At 45.4% G+C, this 27,197-nt stretch overlaps 1 pseudogene; it reads right to left on the bottom strand.

Moving 5' to 3' along the window:
* LOC125259778 overlaps positions 1 to 6,780 on the bottom strand; it is a 77,169-nt pseudogene extending 70,389 nt beyond the window's left edge.
* Between the last annotated feature and the right edge of the window lie 20,417 nt (positions 6,781 to 27,197).

Here is a 27,197-nt window from a genome sequence, read left to right as displayed (position 1 = left end):
GCCGCCTCTGCCCTACATGCTATGCCGTTGCTGCAGGTCCATCAGGCCAAGGCACTGAAGGACCTGCACGAGGGTGGTCATGACCCACAAGTTCTCCAAGAACTTCGTGCCACGACGGACCTCGCGCTTCGTGCGACGAAGGTCATGGCGTGGTCAGTTGGTTGTGCGATGTCCACACTAGTGGTCCAGGAACGGCCATCTCTGGCTGTGTCTCACGGACATGATGGATACCGACAAAGTCAGGTTTCTTAATTCCCCCGTGTCCCAGACCGGCCTCTTCGGTGACGCGGTCGAGAACTTTGCCCAGCAGTTCTTGGCTGTACAGAAGCAGTCTGAGGTCATCAGCCACATCCTGCCGAGGCGGTCAGCTGCTGCACCTCCACCGCCCGCAGAACCTCAGCCTGCTCGTTGCCGAGGGCGCCCCCCCCTGCGGCCGCCCCCACTCCCGTGCCCCAGCAACAGCAGCCTCCATCTAAGCGGTGCCGTGGAGCCGGTCGCGGTCGGGGTGAGAGCAGTTTCCTTCATCTCTGGGTCCGAAGAGGGCTCGGAGAGCAGTGGGAGGGCAATAACCTCACCACTCTCATTCCTCGTCTTCTGTCGCCAGAGGACAGCAGCGAGCAAGCGGGCACCCAAAGCCTCGACTGCTCCCTCTGTCCACCTGTGGAACCAGGTAAGTGTTGCACAGCACACTGTGAAGCCACTTCAGGCCGCCTCGCAAAGAGAGCCCCCCGAGCCGCCTCCCTGTGTTCCACCTCGCTGCCCCACTGCGGGTACACCGGTGGTCCCTCTGATCCCGCTGGTACAGGTCTCTGAGAGCCTTATTAGGGCTCCCCAGCCTGTTCTCGCTGGCTCATTCGGACCATCAGGCTTGGCTATGCGATTCAGTTCACCCGGCGTCCCCCCAAGTTCAGGGGCGTCCACTTCACTGTAGTGAAAGATGTCGATGCCCCTGTCTTGTGTGTGGAGATTGCGGTCCTGCTGGCAAAGGACGCGATAGAGCTGGTCCCTCCAGCCGATATGAGGTCAGGGTTCTATAGTCCCTACTTCATTGTACCCAAGAAAAGCGGTGGGTTACGACCGATCTTGGACCTGCGAGTTTTGAATCGGAGCCTCCACAAGCTACCGTTCAAAATGCTCACGCAGAAGCGCATTTTCGAGTGCATCTGTCCCCGAGATTTGCAGCGATGGACCTGAAGGACGCGTACTTTCATGTCTCGATTCTTCCGCGAACACAGGCCATTCCTGCATTTTGCGTTCGAAGGTCGAGCATATCAGTACAGAGTCCTACCCTTCGGGCTGGCCCTGTCTCCCCGCGTCTTCACGAAAATCGTGGAGAGAGCCCTTATTCCCATGAGAGAACAGGGTGTTCACATCCTCAACTATCTCATTCTAGCACAGTCCCGGGATCAGTTGTGCGAACACAGGGATCTGGTGCTCAGACACCTCAGCCAGTTGGGTGTTCAGGTCAACTGGGAAAAGAGCAAACTCTACCCTGTGCAGGAGGATCTCTTTTCTCGGTATGGAGTTGGATTTGGCTGAACAGATAGCGCGCCTCACAGAGGAACGTGCTCAGTCGGTGTTGAACTGCCTGAATACATTCAACGGTAGGACAGCCGGTTCCACTGGCTGCAGTGGCAGTAACCCTGCTCGGTCTGCTTCATATGAGACCACTTCAACACTGGCTTCACGGCCGGGTCCCGAGATGGGCGTGGCAACGCGGCACGTTCCGGGTGCCAATCACTCAGGAGTGCCGCCAAGCCTTCAGCCCCAGGTCGGACCCTTTGTTTCTTCGGGCAGGAGTGCCCCTAGAGCAAGTGTCCCAGATGCCTCCGCCACCGGCTGGGGTGCCACGTACAACAGGCATGCAGTGTCAGGGGTGTGGATGGGCCCCCATCTGCATTGGCAGATCAACTGCCTCGAGTTGATAGCAGTACGCCTTGCTCTGAGCCGCCTCAAAGGGCTGCTACGGGGCAAGCATGTACTGGTACCGTACGGACAACACTGCGACTGTTGTGTACATCAACCGTCAAGGTGGTCTACGCTCCCGTCGCATGTCGCAACTCGCCTGCCATCTCCTCCTATGGAGTCAGAAGCATCTGAGGTCGCTTCGTGCTATTCATGTCCCTGGTGTGCTCAACCGTGTGGCCGACGAGCTATCATGAGCTGTGCTGCCAGGAGAGTGGTGACTCCACCCCCAGGTGGTCCAGCTGATCTGGAGAGAGTTCGGAGAGGCTCAGGTAGACCTGTTTGCCTCACCAGAAACCTCCCACTGCCAGTTGTTTTACTCCCTGTCCGAGGGAACACTCAGGACAGATGCACTGGCACACAGCTGGCCCCGGGGCCTTTGCAAATATGCGTTTCCCCAGTGAGCCTACTTGCACAGACATTGTGCAAAGTCAGGGAGGACGAGGAGCAGGTCCTCTTAGTTGCGCCCTATTGGCCCAACTGGACCTGGTTCCCAGAACTCTCACTCCTCGCGACAGCCCCTCCCTGGCCCATTCCTCTGAGGAAGGACCTTCTTTCTCAGAGACGGGGCACTCTTTGGCACCTGCATCCAGACCTCTGGAAACTCCATGTCTGGTCCCTGGACAGGACGCAGAGGTTCTAGGTGACTTACCCCCCGAGGTACTTAACACCATCACTTCAGCACGTGCACTGTCTACAAGACGTGCTTACGCCTCGAAGTGGAACCTGTTCGTCGAGTGGTGCTCTTCTCGCCGAGAAGACCCCCGAAGATGCTCGATCGGAGTCGTGCTTTCCTTCTTGCAGCAAGGGTTGGAGCGTAGGCTGTCCCCCCCACCCATACTGCTGCTATCTCCGCAGACCACGACCACATAGATGGCAAGTCTGTTGGTCAGCACGACCTGGTCGTCAGGTTCCTTAGGGGGGCGAGATTGCTCCCTTTGAGCCCTTGCAATCAGCAGACTTAAAGATTCTGTCTATGAAGACTTTGCTGCTGGTTGCATTGGCTTCCATCAAGAGGGTAGGGGACCTGCAGTCATTTTCGGTGACGAATCGTGCCTAGAGTTCGGGCCGGGTGACAGCCACGTGGTACTGAGACCCCGGCCTGGCTATTGCCCAAGGTTCCTACCACTCCCTTCAGGGACCAGGTAGTGAGCCTGCAAGTGCTGCCCTCGGAGGAGGCAGACCCAGCCTGGCTTTGCTCTGTCCAGTTCGCACTCTGCGACTGTACATAACAGAACTCAAAGCTTCAGGACCTCAGATCAGTTCTTTGTCTGTTACGGAGGCCAGCAGAAGGGAAAGGCTGTCTCCAAGCAGAGGATGGCCCACTGGATAGTGGATGCCATCGCCCTGGCTTACCAACCTCAGGGCGTGCCCTGCCCACTCAGGTTGCATGCGCACTCCACGAGAGGTGTCGCACACACACTCTAAGATCAAATCTGTGTGTATGCGCACTTTATAAATGAGGCCGCTGGACTCTATGCTTTAAACAGCCTGAGGTTTCCTAGTTTTATTGTGCACATTTAATTTTCACTTTAAAATTGTCATCTCTCTCATCTATTTAAATGCTCCGAAATCTCACACAGTATAATCTGACCCCATTTTAATCCAAGTAATTTCTAACAATAAGGCTGATTGTTACAAGCAGATAATTGTACATAATTGCATGATAGTTTTGATAATTTTAATCATGATCTGAGAAATGTACCAAAGTGACTGTGAAAGCTGTAAGAAGAATACACTAAATGGGCCACCACTGAAGGGCGCCACAGGTCTTGTTTAATTATTCGGACCATTGTGAGCTGCTGTGGAAACCATTCTCACAAGATTTGAGTATGAGGCTTATCTGAGTAGAAATAGCTTGTGAGAGATTGTACAGTATATACTGTAGATGGTGAGTTTTTTTTTTTTTTTAGTGTTGCAAAACTGTAAAAAAGCAGATTTGACTCTTTCTGTCACAAGGGTCTTTGTTATTCATTTGCTTGACATCATCATATGGGATGTGGTCAAGCTCCAACATTTAACCATTCTCAGTGAATAAACTCAAAGGCTGGCAGTTTAAAGCTCTTATCAGTGCTCAAATCTCAAATCTACAAAACCGTTTGCAAAGTACACTCTATATTTTGTATTTCTGGCTGAATATTATGGTTTTCTGATTTACACAAATATCATTTCAAACTCAAAAACATTGTCCTCGCCCAGTGTCGATGTCTGTATACACTGCTGTGAGCAATGACTGTATTCATTCACTCAGTCACAGTCATGCAACCACATGGTCATAATGTGGTGAACTGGGCTGAGACAGCTGATATTTGAAGGAATCTGAATCTGAGTACTGGTTTGTCATATCTTTGCATAGCATTGTGTTATTATGACTACCCTTACGAAAAAAGAAGTTTATTCAAATGTGCTATTAGCATGCTTATTTTGAACTAAAAATAAGAAAGTATACTTTCAGTCTGCTTTTTATATACTTCTCAGAAATATACTTTATGTACTTCTGAGAAATATACTTAAAATTGCACTTAAAGGGTCATGAAACCCCCCTGTTTTACCCTGGTCGTTCACACCTCTGAGCTGGAAAAACTCTGTTAAAATGGGCGTGTAAAGCTCTGGAAAAGTAGGAGTGTAGAGGGGGAGAAGAGGGGAGAGAACAAACAATGAAGCACAGACATAGAACACACTCATTATACAGAATAATGAATATTAATATATGAGCACGGAGAATATGACAACAAACTCACATGCACAAGGGAGAAATGCGAAAGGATATTTAATAGGACTAATAACAGGCTACTTTGATTACGTTTACGAACACTTCAGTCTCAAAATCAGTCTTTTGTCTATTAGAATAATCATGTCGTCGCGTTCAGATAGGCTACACCAGTGTCCAGTTTGCGCATATAATTAATTTGAAGAAGACTTGATGAAATATGTGTGCATAACTACACCGTGCTGGTTAGTGTTTGGTGCAGGAGAATGTGTGAAATAAAAACACGGATACTTCATTTTGTATGAGCTATGAGCCACATGGCTAGTGTTATTAAACTCATTGCGGAGCTCTGCGCTGAAACCGATCATATGCGCGTGTATGTCATGATAACAATCGTATTTTTCAAACTCCAGTTCTGTTCGTATTCAAACTCCAGTTCTGACCGCATCGCGAGCAAAATACTAACAACACATGTGCTGCTGGGGGAAACATACACACGGCTCATGTGTTTGAACGCAGCTAGAGCAGGCAGAGGTGAATGAGCCGCACTTTTGTGACATTTGAATTCTCCGCTGTAATACAATCTCACGTGAACATATTTTCCATTTGTGCTGGTAGATTACAGCAAAACAATCCACATGCACACAAACCTCTGATCTGGTCGTGTTGCAGTAAAACACATTGTGTTGTAGCACTGAGGAAATGAACACCAACGATATGTCTCTGAATGACAAGAGACTGAGGTGAGAGAAGTGATACTTCCTCATGCATAATACCGTAATTATAATCTTATGCATACTGCAGCGCAGTGATTGGATTAAATGAGCTTCATGTCATGAATATATGCGGAGAATCGCTCGAAACGACGGTCTACGTCAGCATGTTCGACCATGCCCATACTTGGGCCGAAAGTACACAATGACGTCAGATTTTGTGACGTTGCTCAGCTTTTCAAATGGGAAGACAGAAATTGCTCTGAAAAATGCAAAAATTACTATTTTTCACTTATGAATAACATTAATGAGTACCTTTAGTGTTTTCAATGATGTGCAGCCTATAAATATCTGTTTACAGCTCATAAAAAGTGTTTTGGGGTTTCATGACCCTTTAAGTATGCTTGACTTATACTGACAGAAAAGTCAAGTATATTTGGCCTATACCTGGACTCAGTCTTTGATCGAGATATACTTAAAAGTATATTTATAAAAGTATAGTATAAAAGTACATCATTTGAAAATATTGATTTATAAAGAAAACAGATATATTCCTAATTCCGAGTATCTGAATTTTTGTGTAGGCTAGTCCACTGGTAGTGTACATAGGAATTTACTTCAAATCTACTTCCCTCTTTCCATGCCATTGACTGAATTTTCAGGCTATATACCGTAGGGGGCGTTGTTACGCATCTTCTGAAATAATACAGAATCTCCCTATCAAAATGCAGAAGAAGAAGCTGAAACAAGCAATAGAAGATTACTCACGCAAATATAAAATAAAGTGATCATCATACATTAAACAGCATATAAATAAAAACTGGCAAACGTTATGTGGACTATGAGGACTATGAAAATTTGTGTTTTTTTTAAAGGACACACATAACCACTGCTTTAAAAACAATAGTGTACAATCTGACATTTATAGGTACACTATGTAACTTTTGGTGCTCTAGCAGTTAATAAACAGAACTGGATGCGTCTTGCGGAAGAACATTATAGCCAGAGCTACTTCTCTCTATGTCTATGACGAGTCACGCAGATACTGTGCTACTCCACAGCGCTGCCAACCAGAACCAGTCTAAAATAGTCCCAATATGAACTCACTTGTTACATACATTTTGAACAACAACAAAAAAAGTTGTGTAGGCAAAAAAAAAAAAAAAAGTGCTTAAATTTTGCTAGCCAGGCAATATTTATTACATTTACTTACACAGGAGGAACTTCTTGGACTCCATCTGGTTGAATGCAGGAAAGGATGTTCCATGTGACACGTTTTGTGTCATAGCCCCCAACAGTTGCAAGGGATAAAATATAAAATATAACAAAAATCCTGTCAATTTATTATAGTTAAAGGGTTAGTTCACCCAAAAATAATGTAATTTATTACTCACCCTCATGTCGTTCTACACCCGTAAGGCCTCTGTTCATCTTCAGAACACAAATTAAGATATTTTGATTGAATCTGATGGCTCGGTGAGGCCTGCATAGGGAGCAATGACACTTCCTCTCTATGATATGAAATAATGATCTGAAACAACATTACATGAGGTGGAGAATTGTCAAATGTAAACAAAAATAGGCTCAAACTAGTATACTAGAACTAAAGTTTACTGATACAAGTGGGTTTTTAAACTTTAACCCATCAATTATAGGTATAAATCTTTTAAAACGGCACATTTATTACATGTTAAAAGCTGTAGTTGTGGACCATTATCAGTATCTGACAAAAGAACTGGCTAAATCAAGTTTAAAACAGTTTTTAATCTTACTTTCCTCAGATGAAAGATGAAATAGAAAGAAGAAATACTCCAAAAAACACACTTGAATGAGCTGTAAGCTGCAACGGAACACACACACGGTAATTTATTAATTATGAATTAATAGGATATTGTTAGGTTTTTGCTCCTAATTCGTGCCTCATCCCAGACCTCTTAATTGGCAATTGAATGAGCAATCACTCAGCGCTGAGGGAGAATATAATCTCCTTTTATTGATAAGAAAAGAGAGAATATATAGAAAGAGTACAAGGGGTGTAGTATAGGTTCAGCCAATAAGAGAGAGAATACATCACATAGCTCATGGTATAGGAATGTGATACATATAGAAAAACAAGTCTAAATATGGTCATCTCCCGGTTAACTATCCAGGAATTCCTTGCTATCCCAAAGACCTTATCCTATGCTTTGTAATACAAAAAGCAAGGGACCATTCCCTGTCTCCCATTCTATCCTAGTAGAGCCTTGTTCCTTATATGGGAATGGTTCCGGTACATAAAGAAAACCATATGTTAACATAGGATAGCTTCCACAGAGGACAAAGGAGCCTCTGTCCACTTTCCTTCAATGCTGAGACCAACATAAAATCTATCAGTTGCCCCTTTTGGCAATAAAATTGCCACACCCAAGTCTCAGCATTACTTTTTTCATATACAAATACAATCATTTTCTTTACCTTCAAAATCACAACATTCTTCAGCAAACATTTCCTTCATTTTTCTTCAAAATTATTAACATTTAACAGGTCTATTCATCAAAGCATATTGAGAGGATACAAAAGTATTCATAGCACGATTAATCAAAGCTCTAATAAAGGGAATAATACAACAGTTAATAAATACAATAATTAATAGGATTACACCTATAGGAATTAAAGCAGATACAAGCATTTGTTGCCATCCTGTGAGCCATGCTAAGAACCCACTTTGATTATCAGTAACTTCTCGTCCTTGTAATTCTTGAGCAATTCTAGTCATATTTTTTAAACCCTCTGAGATTAAATGACCATCTGCATCATTCTCAGGAATATAGGTACAACAAGAGGTACCAACAATAACACAGACTCCTCCTCCTGCCGCAGTTAATTGATCTAAAACTAGCCTGTTTTGCAGGGCAGTTAAACGGAGCCCTCGGAGTTCCTGTTGAACACCAGCCAATGTGTCTCTTGTAGTATTTATAAATGAAATTAGCTCATATCTTGTAACCTCAACTTCAATTTGAAGACTAGAAACACCTATTCCTGGAAACATTGCTTCAAAGAATCTTTCAGTACCAGTCCAGAGTCGATGTTGCATTGGTACTGGATTATCTCTGCTTAAACTACTAGTTGAACTGCGACCAGAGAGGGAGCGTTTCTTTTTCTGTTTTTGTTTTGTCATAACGTGAGGTTTATGTGGTCTAATAACCATGGAATATTCTTCCAAAGTTACTAGAGCACATCTTCCACTCCAATCTTCTGGAAGAGTAGTGTAGACTTTATGTCCACACAGCCAAAACCAATCTTTGACAGCTCTAGTTCCCCGTGAAGCAGGTGCATATCTATAGCAATTTTGACCTGGCACAAGTGCACAATATTTAGAACGCATATCTTGAAGAAAAGGATTAGCCCATCCATAAGCAATCATAGTAGATAAAGGATGTGGTGTTCCTTTAGAACACAGTTAGTCAGCACTCCTGTTCTTGTCACAGCAATCACCGTGGCGGGCCCCAGATACTTCGGTTCTCCTAATTTTGTGGGCTTCAGACACTTTATCAGCACCTGTTGTCCTGGAACGAAAGGATGAGTGGGTTTTTCTGCAGGAAGAGGGAGAGAGAGAGACACATCACCATTGATGCTATTCAAAGTTTTAATTAGGGAATCCACATAATCCGTGATGATCACCTCCGTGTCACCTGTGGAAAATTGCCAGCGCGACCTCTGACCCATGGGGTCGGGAAAGGTCTACCCATAAGGATTTCAAACGGAGACATCTTTGTTGTTGCTGATGGTGACATTCTAATTTCTGTCAATACGGCAGGCAGCAGATCAACCCAATTTCTGCCTGTATCCAGACACGCTTTATTAAGACGATCTTTGATAACCCTATTCATGTTCTCAACTTGTCCACTAGATGGAGCGTGAAACGGTATATGTAATCTCCAGGTAATATTAAGCTCTTTGGCTAACAACTGTGTGACTTTGGAAGTGAATGGTGTTCCATTATCACTATCGATAACCATTGGTATACCAAAACGCGGTATAATGTCCTTAGCCAGAACTTTAACTACCGTCTGTGCATTTTCTTTTTCACACGGAAAAGCTTCAGGCCATTTAGAAAATCTGTCAACAATCACAAGCAAATATTTATTATTTCCGCAAGGAGGCATGTGCGTAAAATCAATTTGTAAGTGTTGGAATGGTAGCTCAGGATGTGGTAAAGAGTCATGTTTAGTTGCCTTGTGCTTGTTGGTTTGAGCACACACCAGGCAAGCATCCAATATCAACAGAGTATTTCTTCGAACATTTGCTATGCAATAAGATTCAACATTTGTATCACTTTCTTTTTTGACACATGCGATACACCATGATAATGTCTACATAGCATAACAATCGCAGATGCAGGTAGTGCAAGTCTACCTTGTTTGTCTCTCAAGATTCCAGCTTGATCTGGTTTTACTTCATTGTCTGACCAGTAAGTCAGATCAGCTTGTGTAGGGTTAGCTTGTAATATTTTAATGTCCAAATCATTAGTCAATAATGAATTCATCATAGGCACATCTGTGCCCTTTCGCTTACATGTGGACTTAATATCACTTCTTTAGCAGCCCATTTCGCTACTTCATCTACAAATCTATTTCCTTTGGCTTCATCTGTTTCTCCTGACGCATGTCCTGCTACTTTAATAACAGCAAGTTTTGATGGTTGTTGTGCTGCATTAATGAGCTCCGCTACAATGCTATGGTGAGCAATTGGTTTTCCATCTGAGGTTTTAAAATTTCTTTCTTCCCACAATTTAGCAAAGTCATGGACTATGCTATACGCATATTTTGAGTCAGTGTATATATTAACACACTGATCTTTTGCCAATTGACAAGCTCTCGTTAAAGCAATTAATTCTGCAACTTGTGCCGACTTGTATGGCAAAGAGTATGCTTCAATTACATGATCAGGTAATTCAACAATAGCATACCCACACAAGTATACATTATCATTTGGCTTGAAACAGGATCCATCAATATACCAATTCTTTCCCTCCTCCAGGACAGATGTAGAAACATCTGGCCTGCAGGCAGTCGAAATCTGGATTCTGTCCAGGCAATCGTGGTCGTCACTCTCAAATTCACCTTGTGTCAGCAACCTGTGCAAATGTACAGTAGGGCCATGAATAACAGAAGTTGGTTTCAAAATCAAATTAGCAGTAGCTAATAATATAGCCTCATAGCCAGAGCGGCGCTGAGCAGTCATATGTTGAGTAGAAATATTGCTCATAATGACTCCTACCTGATGAGAGGTATGCACTATCAATTTATGTGATAACACAATTTTTTCAGCATCTTGTACCATGATCGCCGTGGCAGCCACTGCACGCAAACAAGCAGGAAGTCCCCTGGCTACTGAATCCAGAGTTTTAGATAAATAAGCTATGGGACGAAAAGTACACCCATGCTCCTGGGCCAGGATTGCTGCGGCTGTGCCCCCACTTTCATGCACGTACAGGTGAAAGTCTTGAGTGTAATTTGGGAGGCCGAGTGCAGGAGGTTTCATAAGGGAGGATTTCAAATGTCTGAATGCTTGATCCATCTCAGCTGTCCATGTAATGTCCTCTGTGTCCCCCAGAGTAGCAGTTCGTAGGACTTTATCATACATGGAACAGTTGGGCACCCATGATCGGCAATAATTAACCAGTCCCAGGAAGCTTTGCATCTGCTTCCGTGTTGATGGGTGCTTGAAGGTAGCAATAGCTTTCACTCTGTCAGCAGACAATTGCACTTTGCCCTGTGACAGTTCATGTCCAAGGTATTCGACCCTCCTCTGTACCCACTGTAGTTTCTCTCTTGATGCTTTGAAACCAGCCTCTGCCAAAATGTTGCAGACAATTTTAGAGGCAGCAGCACACATGTCCTCAGTTGCACCAGTGATGAGGATGTCATCTGCGTATTGAAGCAGACAGGTGTTTGGAGGAAGTTTGGCATTTTTCAGTGTAGCGTGCACTACAGCAGAGAAAACAGCCGGAGAATCTCTGAACCCTTGTGGGAGTCGTGTCCACGTCAATTGTGAATTTTCCAAGGTAAAAGCAAACAATGGTTGAGTTTGGCGATCAACAGGAATGCTGAAGAAGGCACTGGAAATATCCAGAACTGTAAAAAATGAATAGTAGCTGCAGCCCCTTTAAATGCTCACGCTCCCGCTCACGGAGCTCGCTCTTGCCTTAAACAGTGCATAAACAAAGTTTACACAGCTAATATAACCCTCAAAATGGATCTTTACAAAGTGTTCGTCATGCAACGTCTAATCGCGTAAGTATGGTATTTATTTGGATGTTTACATTTGATTCTCAATGAGTTTGATGGTGCTCTGTGGCTAAAGCTAACATTACAAACTGTTGGAGAGATTTATAAAGAATGAAGTTGTGTTTATGCATTATACAGACTGCAAGTGTTTAAAAAACAAAAATAACAACAGTCTTGTCTCCGTGAATACAGTAAGAAATGATGGTAACTTTAACCACATTTAACAGTACATTAGCAACATGCTAACGAAAAATTTAGAAAGACAATTTACAAATATCACTAAAAATATCATGATATCATAGATCACGTCAGTTATTATTGCTTCATCTGCCATTTTTCGCTGTTGTCCTTGCTTGCTTACCTAGTCTGATGATTCAGCTGTGCACATCCAGACGTTCTGCCCTTGTCTAATGGCTTGAACATGAGCTGGCATATGCAAATATTGGGGGCGTACATATTAATGATCCCGACTGTTACGTAACAGTCAGTGTTATGTTGGGATTCGCCTGTTCGTCGGAGGTCTTTTAAACAATTGAGATTTATATAAGAAGGAGGAAACAATGGTGTTTGAGACTCACTGTATGTCATTTCCATGTACTGAACTCTTGTTATTTAACTATGCCCAGATAAATTCAATTTTTAATTCTAGGGCACCTTTAAGGTGTTTACATGAACATTTTTCAATCCGATTGAGCCATCAATCCAATTACAAATGGATTATTTGGGTGCATGTAAACGTAGCCAATGTTAACTTCAGTGTTTTGAAGTGTTAATTTAAAATCGCAACAGTTACAATAAAATAAAGAAGGTACAAGTTTATTTTTAAATTTTTTATTTCTATTCAAAGAATCTTATTTGTTTCTATTCAAAAATCCAGTTTCTACAAAAAAATGAAGCAGTACAACCGTTTACAACATTAACAAAAAATGTTGCTTGAATATTTACTCTTAAGTGTTATTTTTCAATAAATAAAAAATATTTTTGGTACAATTTATGGTTTCATTTCATTTTCTGTAATTCTATTCAATACCTATTGATGTACATACATAATAAAACTATAAAAATAGTAATAGTAATTACATACTGTAAATATTTACAGACTATTTGTATAGTTTTATTGTAACTGGCTAAAAAGTTTTGAGTGATTTCATCATGTTTTATTAATATTAATAAAGGCAAACATTAAATATTCAAGCTTTTATAGAGAAATCCAGTCTATCTGATGTTGCTCCATTAGATTTTAAATATTTCTGTGTAGCCAGTTTTGGCCAGAATACTATTTCGAGAGTGATCTGAAAGGTATCCAGACCAAATGAACCACAAACGGTTCCAGCTTGGATCCGCGGCAGATCAGCTGCTTCATAAACGGGTCCAGATCGGATACGCGGTGGATTAGAGCCCTGCATTTCAGCCCGAGCCCGACGGGCCCCGACTTATTTACGCCCCTAGGGCCGGGCTTCGGGCCAATTTTCACGTCATAGTTCACACGCGGGCCGGGCCTCTGGCCTTTTTTGGGTTATCCTTCTTTTTATATTTTTAGACATTAATAAAAAAAAATGAGAAGTTGACGTCGACGATAGAAAATCAAACATAGAAAGACATTTCATAACCTCATAACTTTCATAATCTGATAATTACACTGACATATGACTGACATGACAGTCTCACGCACGCACGCACACAGAAGGTTTTCCGTCAGCGCGACCCATGATTCACCTCATGTGCAAATAATGGAGAATATTAAGAGAAAAATCGCAGATGACCAACTTAAAACGGTAAAAAACACCAGAGGAAAGGCAAACTTCTGGGCTGTTTTTCAAATTGTGGCAACCTTAAATGATGAGCCAACTGGTTATGCACAATGTACAATTTGCAAGGCTGTGCTAAGCTACGATAGTAAGAAGACGGGATCATCTCATTTACAAAGACATTTTGAGCGTGGTGGATGTATCAGTAGCGGACCAACCAGCAGCAGCAAACAAATGAGTGTGAGTGATTTCCTTGTCAAACCAACTCCTTCTATTGTGAAATCACTGATCACAGATAAATGCGTGAATTTCTGTTGTATGGACATTCGGTCATTTGAAACGGTAGCAGGGAACGGTTTCATCCAGTTAGCGCAAGAGCTAATAAATGTAGGCGCAGCCCATGGACGTCTGTCAGCAACAAGTTTACTCCCTGACTCCACCACAATCTCTCGAAAGTGCAAAATAACTGGCGACTGCTAAGAGAGGGGACGTGGTTGAAGAAATCAAGAGGGTCATGTCGTTGATAAATGTGGGCATGACAACTGACATGTGGACGGATGATCACCGTAAAATAAGCTACATGTCAATCACATGTCACTATGTCACACCACAATATGACATGAAGAGCAGGGTACTCACCACAACAAGCTTCCCAAACGAGGCCAAAACAGCAGACAATATTCGAAAAGAGTTGCAGCAGCAATTAGTCTCAGTCCTTGGATTTGATGCCTCGGTGATGAATTGTGTTGTCTGGGTAACCGATCATGGTGCTAATTATGTTGCCGCTCTTCGCCCATACCGGCGCCTGGACTGTCAAGACCACCTGTACAACACTGTCCTCCGGCATGCCTTGAACCCAGATGAGCTTTCAGAAACAGTCCCAGAAGTAGCAGAGACCCTGCAGGCCGCCAAGGCTTTAGTCTGATATTTAAAGCAGTCAGGTCTGACAAGCCGGTTGTCAAAAACTGTCAAACAGATGGCAGAAACCAGATTTAGCACCGTATTTCTCACCCTGGAGTCAATTGAGTTAGTCTACGCAGAGTTACAGGAGATACTTCAGAGCATTGGTGAGAGCCAGCGACTACACGATGTGTCCCCTGATGTGCTGGCTTTCCTGGTGCGATTTCTGCGCCTGTTCTACGACGCACAAAGGGAGTTGGAGGGGATAAATACCCTACACTTAACCTCGTCGTGCCCTGGCTTCACAAGCTAAAACACCATTGCCAGCCAGATGTGTCGGACACACCTTCCCAAGCTATTATCCGCCAAAGACACCTTGAATGGATAATAAAAAAAATCCACATCCAGCCACTTCACAAACTGGCCATATTCTTATGGCCAAAGTTCAGTCAGTTAAGGATGTTTACCAAAGCTGAGAGGGATGACATCTTTCAGCTGGCCAAACGTCAGATAGCAAAGCCCACTTCAGAGAGGAGGGGACGGCAGTGCAAGGGGCGGATCAAGCAGCCGGTGAGATTTTCTTTTAAGTGTGTATATTAGGCCTATTATTATTATTATTATTATTATTTCACTCTATTTGCACCTGCAATCATACCAAGTCACTTATTATAGTAGTAGCTATAAGCCTCTAAATTAATGTATTAATAATAGCCTACTTGGCCAACTAATAATTATAAAATAATGATGATTTATGCAGCGACAAGCATTTCTGTGTCTGCACCTGTTGCTGCGGGCCACGCAGCAAAGAAGAGAGCGCTGGCGAGTTTGAGGAAGAGTGGGAAAACATTGTGGAGCAGGACGAGGATGACGACGATGAAGTACAGCAATACTTGCGCCTCAATCACAACATGGAAGGTGATGGACGAGATGTGCTGCTCTGGTGGAAACAGCACGAGACCCTGCTACCGCAACTGTCAAGACTGGCTCGCTCTGTGTTTAGTGTCCCCGCCAGCAGCAGCAGCAGCGAACGTGTCTTCAGCGCAGCGGGAAGAGTGATAGAGGAGAGGAGGACTGGGTTAAAACCTTCCACTGTGGATGCTATTCTTTTTCTCCACGATGCTCTGTAAGAGACTGTTCTAACTTTTCGTTTGATTGGACTTTATTTTCATTTAACTGTTGAAAACTAATGGAAAAAAGTATGGCCATGTTCTGTGGTGCATTTTTGAGGTAAGATAACCTGCAAGTTTGTTTTTAATTTATTTAATTTAATTTGTTTAGATTGTAGGCTATTACTCATTTCGTTTGCGAGCGCTGTTGCGAACAGCCTGAGCCTGCCTCAGTATTTCAAAAAAATGTTGTTTTACTCACTGTGGTTTAATAAATAAACATTTATTAAACTAACTGTCTGTGTGATATGCTTGAAGTGTTTTATATCTATGGATTTTATTGTAGCCAAGTAAAGTATTAGCGTTGATTTGAGAGGCTAAATTGATCAAACATGTTTTACTCGCTTTCGGCTCAGCTGCTTAATCGTTATTTAAAAGAAAATGCTCCAAACATTTGTCTAAATTAACTTAATAAAGAAATGAAAAGAAACATAACTAACAAAACTGTTAGTTCCCTTTCAGTCGGTCACGTTCGATGTACGTCAGTAGTGACCGACGAATTGGGATATCGCTTAGAGAGCCCTATCAGCTTCGTGTGAACTAAAACAAGCCAATGGAATTGGCGTGCGATATTTGCATAATGCGCACCGCCCCCGACAGGTGTATATAAATAGGAAGCGGATGCAATCGCACTCTGTCTTTCGCTTCGGAGCCATACACTGGTGTCCTGCTTCAGACTTTGTTTAAGTTGAAACTAAAACTGCCTCAGAAGAGGATTAACAGCGCGCTGTTCGTGTTGGTTGTGAAGGCACTCCAGCGAGGTCGCGAGTTTCCGAGGAGCCGAGCTATAAGCTCTCAACTGCTGTTGTAACAGCAACACTCTAAAAGTGTGTGTGCGTGTTGCGATTTGGGCCGGTTCCTCGGTGTGTTCAGGGAGTGGTGTACCTGAGCGCATCGCGTCACTCCCTGTGTGCTTCAGCACAAGTGAGCTGATCTTTCCCCTTCTAAAAGAGCTTTACAGACGAACCCTGACAGTATGTCATTTCGTCTGTGCGTTACTGGGTGCGGTCGTTCCCTGGTCCCTGCTGATGGGCACAATCGCTGCATCTCGTGTTTGGGCGTTCAGCACGCTGAAGCAGCTTTTGTGGATGGTTCATGTTCCCATTGCGGGAATATGACTATCGCGGTGCTGAGGTCTAGACTCTCCTTCCTGAGGTCTCAGGAAGCGGGGGTCCCCTCTCCTATGCCCCGTTCGACCGCTTTTTCCGGCCCGGGCCGGAAGGACGGTTCGGCGGTGTATGGGAAGGGTGACCTGAGGATTACGGTCAGGGCTTCCCCGCCGAGCGGAAACGCTCCACGGGCCCCTGCCGCCTCATCAGCACCGCAACCCGTCGTGCCGCCGTTGGTTTCCGCTGGGCCCTCTACGGACTGTCCAGCCGTTACCTTTGGTGCGCCTGCGGCGGACCGGATGTCGATCTCTGCATCGGAAGGTGAGCCAGGGTCCTCGGGGGAGGAAGATCCGGACGCGCTGCCGCCCTCTGGGACGGTAGCGGTGGCCGAGTCGGATCCCGAGTTGACGGCTGTGCTTTCCCGGGCCGCCTTGTGTGTCGGGCTCGAGTGGAACCCTCCACCCTGTCCCGGCCCATCTCGGTTGGATGATTGGTATTTGGGGGGGGTCGCGCTGGTCAGGTCCAGAGTCCCGCCCCAATGCCTTTCTTCCCGGAAGTGCACGATGATGTGACCAGGTCTTGGCAAACACCTTATAGTGTTCGTGCGAGGCCCGGTCCCTCGTCCGCCTTCTCCTCCCTGGATGGCGGAGAAGCCAGGGGGTACGCGAGGATCCCGCCAGTCGAGCGGTCCGTTGCGATGCAGCTGTGTCCAACGGCCACTGGCTGGCGTGGTGAGCCGCGCCTCCCGTCCCGGGCCTGTAAGTTCTCAGCCGGTCTGACTGAGAAGGCTTACAGCTCCTGTGGGCAGGCTGCCTCCGCCCTGCACGCGATGGCCCTTTTGCAGGTGTACCAGGCAAAAGCGCTGTCGGAGATGCCCCAGGAAGGGCCTGACCAACAATTGCTTGGGGAGCTGCGCGCTGCCACCGACCTTGCCCTCCGGGCGACGAAGGTGACAGCACGCGCTGTTGGTCATGCGATGTCTACCTTGGTAGTCCAGCAACGCCATCTCTGGCTGACCTTGGCGGACATGCGGGAAGCCGACAAGCAGCGGTTCCTGAATTCCCCCGTGTCCCCGGTCGGCCTCTTCGGCGACGCGGTGGAGAGCTTCGCCCAACAGTTCTCCGCCACACAGAAGCAGGCTGAGGCTATCAAACACGTCATGCCACGGCGGTCCGCTGCTGCCTCCACCCACCCGCCCGTGGCTCAGCCTCAGCCCGCTCGTCGCCGAGGGCGCCCGCCTGCGTCGTCCTCCGCCCCTGCTGGTTCGGCAAAGCAGCAGCCTACACCAGCCAAGCAGCAGGGTGCCGGTCGCGGACGTGGTGCCCAGCCCGTCTCAGCCAAGCCAGGTGGCAAACGTAAGAGGAAGTCACGGCCCTGAGACGGGCAACCTGGAGGGGAAGGATCTTGCTCTTCGGGAGAGTTTTCCACCTTCTCTCCCACCCCCGGAGGAGGGCCGGGGGGAATTTGTGATGTCTGTCTATCTTCCGCCGCTGGAGTCCAGCGGTACCCACTTTATCACAAAAAGAGCAGTTTCCTCAAACTCCAGGTCACAACAGGGTGCGCCTGCCAGTGTGCCAGGCCCCGCCTCGCCACTCGCAGCCCCCTCCCATTTCGCCAGCAGGTGGCAGTGTGATGGTGCAGCCCGCGCCCCGTGCGCCGTCTCCCATACGCACTGCTGCCTCCCAGAGTTCGACCACACTCCGGGCCGCTCCCATGCCGTCCGAGTTGGATCGTGGTCCCTGGACAGGATGCGGAGGTTCTGAGTGATCTCCCGCAAGCGGTCGTAGACACCATCACTTCCGCTAGAGCTCCTTCCACTAGGAGTCTCTACGCGCTGAAGTGGAACCTGTTCGTCGAATGGTGCGCCTCTCACCGAGAGGACCCCCGATCATGCTCGGTCAGATCTGTGCTTTCCTTCCTGCAAGAAGGGTTGGAGCGAAGGCTGTCTCCCTCCACCCTGAAGGTGTATGTTGCCGCTATCGCTGCACATCACCATGCAGTTGAGGGTAAGTCCCTGGGGAAACACGATCTGATCGTCAGGTTCCTGAGGGGGGCAAAGAGACTGAATCCTCCTCGCCCTTCCTCCGTACCCTCTTGGGATCTGACCCTGGTTCTCACAGCTCTCCGGGGTCATCCCTTTGAGCCTTTGCGATCAGTCGACCTGAAGGTTATGTCCCTAAAAACTGTCCTTCTGGTTGCATTGGCTTCCCTGAAGAGGGTAGGGACCTGCATGCGTTTTCGGTCGACGAAGCGTGCCTAGAATTCGGGCCCGGTGATTCTCACGTCATCCTGAGACCCCGGCCTGGATACGTGCCCAAGGTTCCTACCACTCCCTTCAGAGATCAGGTAGTGAACCTGCAAGCGCTGCCCTCGGAGGAGGCAGACCCAGCCCTAGCTTTGCTCTGTCCCGTCCGCGCTCTGCGTGTGTACGTGGACAGAACGCGAAGCTTCAGGACCTCAGATCAGCTCTTTGTCTGTTACGGAGGCCAGCAGAAGGGAAAGGCTGTCTCCAAGCAGAGGATGGCCCACTGGATAGTGGATGCCATCGCCTTGGCGTATGAATCCCAGGGCGTGCCTTGCCCGCTCGGGTTGAGAGCCCACTCCACCAGAGGGGTGGCCTCTTCCTGGGCGCTGGCTCATGGCGCCTCGCTGACAGATATCTGTAGAGCTGCGGGCTGGGCGACACCTAACACGTTCGCTAGGTTTTATAGCCTACGTGTAGAGCCGGTATCTTCACGTGTACTCGCATCTACTAGTCGGTAGACGTGTTGTACCCGCTCTAAGTGTCGGCTTGCAATGCCATTCCCGCCCCCTGGCCGGATACGTGCATACTTTTACTCCAGTCGTGTTCCCCGCTTGGCGAACCCTGTCGAGTTCCTCCGCCTCCCCCTTCGGCTCGGACATTGCGGAGTGTCTGATGCCAGGCCTACATCCGTCGCTGACGCTGTCTGTTGGCTGGGGCCCATATGTCGTGACCCCTCTACGTGAGCGGTCCCATATGTGTAATTGTCCACGGGTCTAAACTCCCTACGGCGAGCCCGTGTCTTTCCCTTAGCAGAGTCAGCTCTGCTGTCACCTGTCAGATGAGTCTCCCCCTACCCAGGTGGAGCCATCCCAGGGACCCCATATGTGTACTGCCCCCGGGCCAGTCCATATGTGTATTCTCCACGTAAACTCCTCCCCCATTGGGTAGGTAGTGGCCTCCGCAGCGTCCCTTACGGGTTCGCTTCCCCAGTGTAGTCTAGTTTACTTAGTGGGTATTCGGTAAGACAGCAGTAAACTCTCTCGGCGTAAGCTCGCCCCTTCACCGTTCCAGCTGGTGCTATGGGTAGCCGAGCTTGCGCTGGGCACTGGAAGGGGTTTCGTAACTGTGGCGCTTTAGTTGGGATCCCAATTCGTCGGTCACTACTGACGTACGTCGAACGTGACCGACTGAAAGGGAACGTCTCGGTTACGTATGTAACCCTCGTTCCCTGAAGGAGGGAACGGAGACGTACGTCCCGTCGCCACAGTTCCTGTACCCTCGCTGTAGTGCGGACACCAGTTGTCTCCTCAGCGAAAAACAGAGTGCAATTGCATCCGCTTCCTATTTATATACACCTGTCGGGGGCGGTGCGCATTATGCAAATATCGCACGCCAATTCCATTGGCTTGTTTTAGTTCACACGAAGCTGATAGGGCTCTCTAAGCGATATCCCAATTCGTCGGTCACTACTGACGTACGTCTCCGTTCCCTCCTTCAGGGAACGAGGGTTACATACGTAACCGAGACGTTATGTATGCTGCCGCTGTGTAATGAAGAAAAAAAAAAAAAAAAAAAAAAAAAAAAAAAACGGGCTCGGGTCGGACTCGGGCTGATAATTCTGATGAGCTGTCGGACACGGGTCGGGCTAGGGCCTGAGCGTCTCGGGCCAGGGCCGGGCTCGGGCCTAAATTTGAGGCCCGTGCAGGGCTCTACGGTGGATCAGCTGCTTCTTAAACGGGTCCAGATCGTATCCGCGGCAGATTAACTACTTTATCGGCGGACACGGGATGAGACTGCACCGGATCTGAACTGGATCCACAATCCTTATCTGTTCCGGATCCGCTGCACTGTGCAAGTGGACTCCGTTCCGGACCCGTTTTGCAGATCCGTTCCGGAGCTTGTGATACCTCCGGGGCGGATCCGTTGCGGAGTCAGTTTGCTATCTGGGTACCCTCTGTAGTCTTCTGAGGTCAGATTTGGTAGATGAGCCGAACCAGACAGATATAGAAGTGCAGAGGACGGATTCAATGATGGCAGAGTAGAACTGTTTCAGCAGCTCCTGTGGTAGGTTGAACTTCCTCAGCTGGCGAAGGAAGGCCTTTTTACAATGGCCTTTTTACAATGGACTCAATATGGTTGTCCCACTTCAGGTCCTGGGAGATGGTGGTGCCCAGGAACCTGAATGACTCCACTGCAGTCACAGTGCTGTTCATGATGGTAAGTGGGGGGAGAGCAGGGGCGTTTCTCCTGAAGTCCATGATCATCTCCACTGTCTTGAGCGTGTTGAGCTCCAGGTTGTTTAGACTGCACCAGACAGCCAGCTGTTCAACCTCCAGTCTGTAAGCAGACTCGTCACCGTCCTGAATGAGGCGGATCAGAGTGGTGTCATCTGTAAACTTCAGGAGCTTGACAGAGGGGTCTTTAGATGTGCAGTCGTTGGTGTCGAGAGAGAAGAGCAGTGGGGAGAGAACACAGCCCTGAAAAAAAAAAAAAAAAAAAAAAATTATGGTTAAGTAAATAATACAGAAAAACAAAAACAAAAAAAAAAAAACAAAAAAAACAAATGCAAGTTATTTAGTAGTACTCAATTTAAGCTTGTAGAAATTACAGTGTAAACATCAACATTATAAAATTAAGTTAAACTACTCAACTTTTCTGATACTGGTGTTCCCATCATGCACTGGGCCTTGAATAATTAATGAGGTCAATATTTTGCTGTTTTCCAGCTATTTTTACACTGTTTTATCATTGCTTTTGTGGTTAGGTTTAGTAACTTAACATTTTGTGACATTTGGAGCTCATTTTCTACTCAAAATGCCACAATCACACTCAAAAATGTTCCATCGAATGTTACCGTCATTGTGTGTTGTGTACCAAGTATTGAGGTCTCTGTGTTCAACTATAGCATTACTTTTAATGTGTAGATATGATGTCTACACAATATCTTTCATATTATCTGCTTAGATGTTTCTAAGTAAAAGCATACACATCAACAGCATGGTTTCATTCAGTGTTATATTGTTTTGTGTAAAATATATTGCAAGAGAGTTTTAAACTAAATAGAAATTACTCAACTTTTTACTGATAAAGTTAAAGTTACTTATCATTTTACTTATCTTAGCTAAGTAGAATAACTTAAACCCATATTTGAAATTTACTTAAATAGTTTATGTGTGCAAAAACATTGTAAAAATTAAGTAAACTTTATCTTTATTTTATTTTATCTTGCATTATTAGAAGACTTTGCAAACAATGCACTCCAGAGAGCACGTTTTCCAAGATCATGCTGATCTGCTTGGCAAGAGCTCTCTTTGCTATTATTGCGGTGAGGAAAAAACACAATCACGTGACTTTTAAAGGGAAGTTTTGTCACCATATATGGTTTATTGGAGGTGTTTCCGAATGCTAATGACCTTGAACGTGAACGAGCATGGCACTTACGCACATGTGGGATTTATCAATAATGATTGCTTACTCATGTGCGTAAGAACTGTGTGCGCACGTTTGATAAATGCAGATTTTCTTGTACTTAGGCACATTCTAAATTTCACTCGTTGGACAAAATATAGAACCTTTTCTACGCACTGTTGATAAATGAGGGCCCTGGTCTGTCCAGATGCTGCAGAACATAATGCAGTCCCATATTGACTGCATCATTCACAGACCTGTTTGCTCAATAAGCAAACTGCAGGGGGTCCAGTAAGGGTCCAGTGATGGGTCCAGATAAGCCAGAACCAGTCTTTCAAATGACTTAATGGCCACAGACGTTAGAGCCACAGGTCTGTAGTCATTTAGTCCAGTAATTTTGGGTTTCTTTGGGACGGGGATGATGGTGGAGCATTTGAAGCATGAGGGGACTTCGCACAGCTCCAGTGATCTGTTGAAGATCTGTGTGAAGATGGGGGCCAGCTGGTCAGCACAGGGTTTCAGACAGGCTGGTGAAACGCTGTCTGGGCCTGGTGCCTTTCTTCTCTTGTTCTTTCTGAAGACCTGGCGCATGTCATCTTCACTGAACTGAAGTGGAGGAGTGGGGGGTTGTTGTAGGTGTTAATGTTGATTTTTCAAACCTGCAATAAAACTCATTCAGATCGTCTGCCAGTTGTTGATTCTCCACAGAGCTGGGGGATGGTGTCTTGTAGTTGGTGATGATTTTCAGACCTTTCCACACTGAAGCTGTGTCATTAGAAGAGAACTAATTCCGAAGTTTATCGGAATAATTCCGCTTTGCCACTCTAAATCTCCTTTTCCAGTGTGTATTTGGCCTGTTTGTACAAGACTCTGTCCCCATTTCTGCGAGCATCTTCTTTGGCCTGACGGAGCTGGCTGAGTTTTGCAGTGAACCAGGGTTTGTCGTTGTTGTAAGTTAAATGAGTCCTTGTAGGAATGCACAAATCTTCACAGAAACTGATGATGTAACAGTCTCTGTGAGCTCGTCCAGATCGGTGGCAGCACCTTCAAAAACACTCCAATCAGTCCATTCGAAACAGGCTTGTAAAGCCCGCTCTGTTTTGGTGGTCCATCTCTTTACAGACCTTGCTACAGGTTTAGCTGATTTCAGTTTCTGCCCATAGGTCGGTATGAGATGAACTAAACAGTGATCAGAGAGCCCCAAAGCTGCCCGTGGGACAGAGTGATATGCATCCTTTATTGCTGTGTAACAATGGTCGAGTATATTACTCTCTCTGGTGGGACAAGTAACATGCTGTCTGTATTTTGGAAGTTCACGTGAGAGAATCGCTTTATTAAAGTCCCCGAGAATGATTAGAACAGAGTCCGGGTGTTGTTGTTGTTTCCCTGTTGATTCTGTGTCACGATCTGATCTAAACAGCTGAAAGCCCGGTAGACTTAACTCGCTGTCCGGAATGGCGTAGTTCAGCCAGATTTCTGTGAAGCACAGAGCAGCAGAAGGAGTTCGTCTGTTTTGTTGGGTAGAGAGCAGAGATTCGCCAGATGGATGCTAGGCAGCGGAATTCTTAATCCGTGCTGTCTGAGCTTCACGAGGGCGCCGGTGCGCTTTCCCCATCTGCGCGTCCTGAAGTGTCTAAACAGCGCTGCCGCTCCGCCGACTACAACATTCAACAAAACGTCTGAATAATCGAAATCCGGTAAAAGATTTTGTGGTGTGTACTGCCGAATGTTCAGCAGTAAATCTCTGGTAAAACTGATTGTGTTTGAAAAACAAAAAACAGGAAAAACTAACAAAAACAGTACAAACACTGGAGAGCTGAGCACTGTGGCTGCCATGCGCGGTGCCATCTTACAAAACAGTAAACTGCTACTTAGAAGTTCACTTGTAGTACAGATGCAGTACAAATGAGAAACGAAGCTTTGAACTAGTTGTGTACTTTTAAGTATACTATAAGTATAACAGTAAACTTTAATGTATACTTCACGTGGGCCAATTTAGTCCCAAGCGGTATTAAAATACTACACTTACACTTACAAGTTTACTACTAGTACACTAATACTAGTATACTTACTACATCAGGTATACTTAAAAATATACTTGAACATTACTTATGTATACTGAACTTCTTTTTCGTAAGGGTATCAATAAACACCCAGTCAAGTTTTACATGTCTGTGCAAAGCACTGTTTCATGTATAAATAATATTAGATTTAAAGCTTCAAACTAAAACAACATTGCTCAGGGGACCTGTATGTCCAAATGGTTTAAAAATATTATCACCTTATATAATGCTTAATTTGCATTGAAATAATGACAAATGTCATTAAATATTACATATATATGTATATAAAAACATATATAAATATAAATTACAATTGTGACCCATGGCTGTGACTTTAGGAAAGTCAATAATATTATGTTGTGTTCTGCTTTAAAACAGAGTCAACACCCTGCTTAAATCCTGCCCCAGCATTTCAGTATTCTTTAATCTGTATTTTTGATCAATGCATTTCAACCTTAAAAGGAAAATATAAGTAGTCTTCATCATGTGAAAATTGGTCCTTTTTGAAAATTGATCATCCTTTTATTTAATGTGGTGATCAAAACACCAGCTGGCTTGTTAAACACTGAGCCTGTAATTGTTCATGTGGCTAGAAAAGTTTTACGGAAGCCCGCACATGGCATGCAAGAAAAAAAAAAAAGTAAAACTTGCGCACAACCTGGTGCACAATTTACTAAATCCTGCGCACGATTTAGTAAATCGAAGGAACAAATTGGTAAATTGTGCACACAATTTAGCCAACTATTTTTTTCCTGCATGTCATGTGCGGGGCTCCGTAAAGTTTCATTTATCATGGTGACCATTAAGATAACAGCACTGTGAACAGATGATGCTCCAGGTACTGTAGTATCACATTGAACTGCAATTTACATACCTCATATGATCTCCTTTGATAATTAACATTATTATTATAGAGGTATTATTAAAAATGTGAAATATCTGCTTGAACACAGTAACAGGTACAAGACTAGATTATATATGATGCACTCATTCAAGTCTGTATTATCCTCTGATCCCTAGATACATGTGTGGCCCCTTCCTATTTAAGTCTACAGGATTTTGAACCCATTTGTGTGTGTGTGTGTGTGTGTGTGTGTGTGTGTGTGTGTGTGTGTGTGTGTGTAAAAATTGTTTTGAGAAATTATTCATTTCTGTAGCAAAAAGATTGAAGGCAGTTGTTAATTGCTAGGACGTTGCTAGTGTTCTTGGTTGTTGCTGTAGGTCAGGGTTTCTCAAATCCAGCCCTGGAGGGCCACTGCCCTGCAGAGTTTGGCTCTATCTCTAATCAAAGACACCTGAGCAAGCTAATCAAGTGCCGCGTCCAAAATTGCATACTGTCTGAGTAGGTACTACATTTAAATTTAACTTTACTTTGCAATCATTAAAACATCTCAGGTTACGCATGTAACCATGTTCCCTGAGAAGGGGAATAAGACACTGCGTCCTCTAATGGACACTTTGGTGAATGCTTCCAGCTTGATCAGTGTTCAAAGTATGTGTTTAAACGCAACAATGTCATTGGCTGATGGCAGTCCGTGACGTCACTATTGGTGTGACCATGAGTATAAAAACCTGTATTAGACGTCATCAACTTCTTTGTCTGAAGGAGATGTGCATGGCAGAGAGATGCAGTGTTTCCTTCCTCTTCTCAGGGAACCATGGGAACCAGATTTCTACTTCACTGCTAACACAAGGGATCAACCTGCTTAAGAACCCACTATAGGGGGAGGTAGTTACAACCTTGCAAATATGCTAAAGTTTGCATTTTAGGGAAGCTGTCTATTAAAAGAACTTGAAACAGGAAAGGCAGTTTCTTCTAGATAAATGAAGGGCCTCCTGCTTAGGGGACCCCAATTCTGGGGGAAGCAGCAACAACTTCATTACCACAAGGGAGCTTCCTACTTATATATTCCTAAATGAGAGAGAGAGAGAGAGAGAGAGAGAGAGAGAGAGAGAGAGAGAGAGAGAGAGAGAGAGAGAGCTGCAACCTTGAAACTTCAGCATATCAAAAAGGTAGCCGCCTACTAAAGCCCCTTAAAAGGAGGTGGCTGCCCCCAGTTTATAATAAGGGAGATACCCATTCCTTAAGGGACTTCACACCGAGGTGGAAGGCAGCTTGGAGATCGATGTCACTGCTTAATGGAGCCTCAGCAGAACGACTCTCTATAGTGAGAGGAGGCCATACTATGCTCAATCTTAAAGCCAGCTTATCACAGCTGCCCAGAGAGAGCTGACACACTTGATGTCACTGTCCTTGATTGAGCTCAAGAGAGAAGAGGCATCAGCAGAACGACTCTAGAATGAGAAGAGGCCAAACAACATCCATCTTGAAGACAGCCTACCACAACCGCCCACCAAGGGCTGATACACTTGATGTCACTGTCAAAATGGAGCTTAGAAGAGCAGAGGCCTCAGCAGAACAACTCTCTAAAGCAAGAGGAGGCCAAACTACACTCCACCTTAAGGACAGCTTATCACAGCGGCCGACAGAGAGCCAACACACTTGATGTCACTGTCCAGACGGAGCTCAGGTGAGTGGAGACCTCAGAAAAACAACTCTCTAGAACAGTGGTTCTTTAAACCACTTCGCACCCCCTTTAAACCTTTAAAGAAATCTGGAGAATGGAGGCCTCAGCAAAACACTTTAATTTAACACTCTGAGGTCTGAAGGTATCGCCGGCGATACCACCATGGTTTTTTTCTTATCAGTGTGAAAGAGACTCAAAATACTCCGTCAATGTTGCACATACAATTAAGAGCTATACACAATTTTAATCTGTGGAATATCTTCTTTTATTTGTGTACACTCAGAGTAAAAACAAAATGTTGTGCTTTTTGTAAAATAAAGAAAACAAACATGATGCGTGATCTCTCGTCTCCCTCTGAACGAACTCCAATCTG

The sequence above is a fragment of the Megalobrama amblycephala genome, linkage group LG24 (genome assembly GCF_018812025.1).
Source record: "Megalobrama amblycephala isolate DHTTF-2021 linkage group LG24, ASM1881202v1, whole genome shotgun sequence".
Classification (NCBI taxonomy): Eukaryota; Metazoa; Chordata; class Actinopteri; order Cypriniformes; family Xenocyprididae; genus Megalobrama; species Megalobrama amblycephala.
This window is presented reverse-complemented; position numbering and strand designations above follow the sequence as displayed.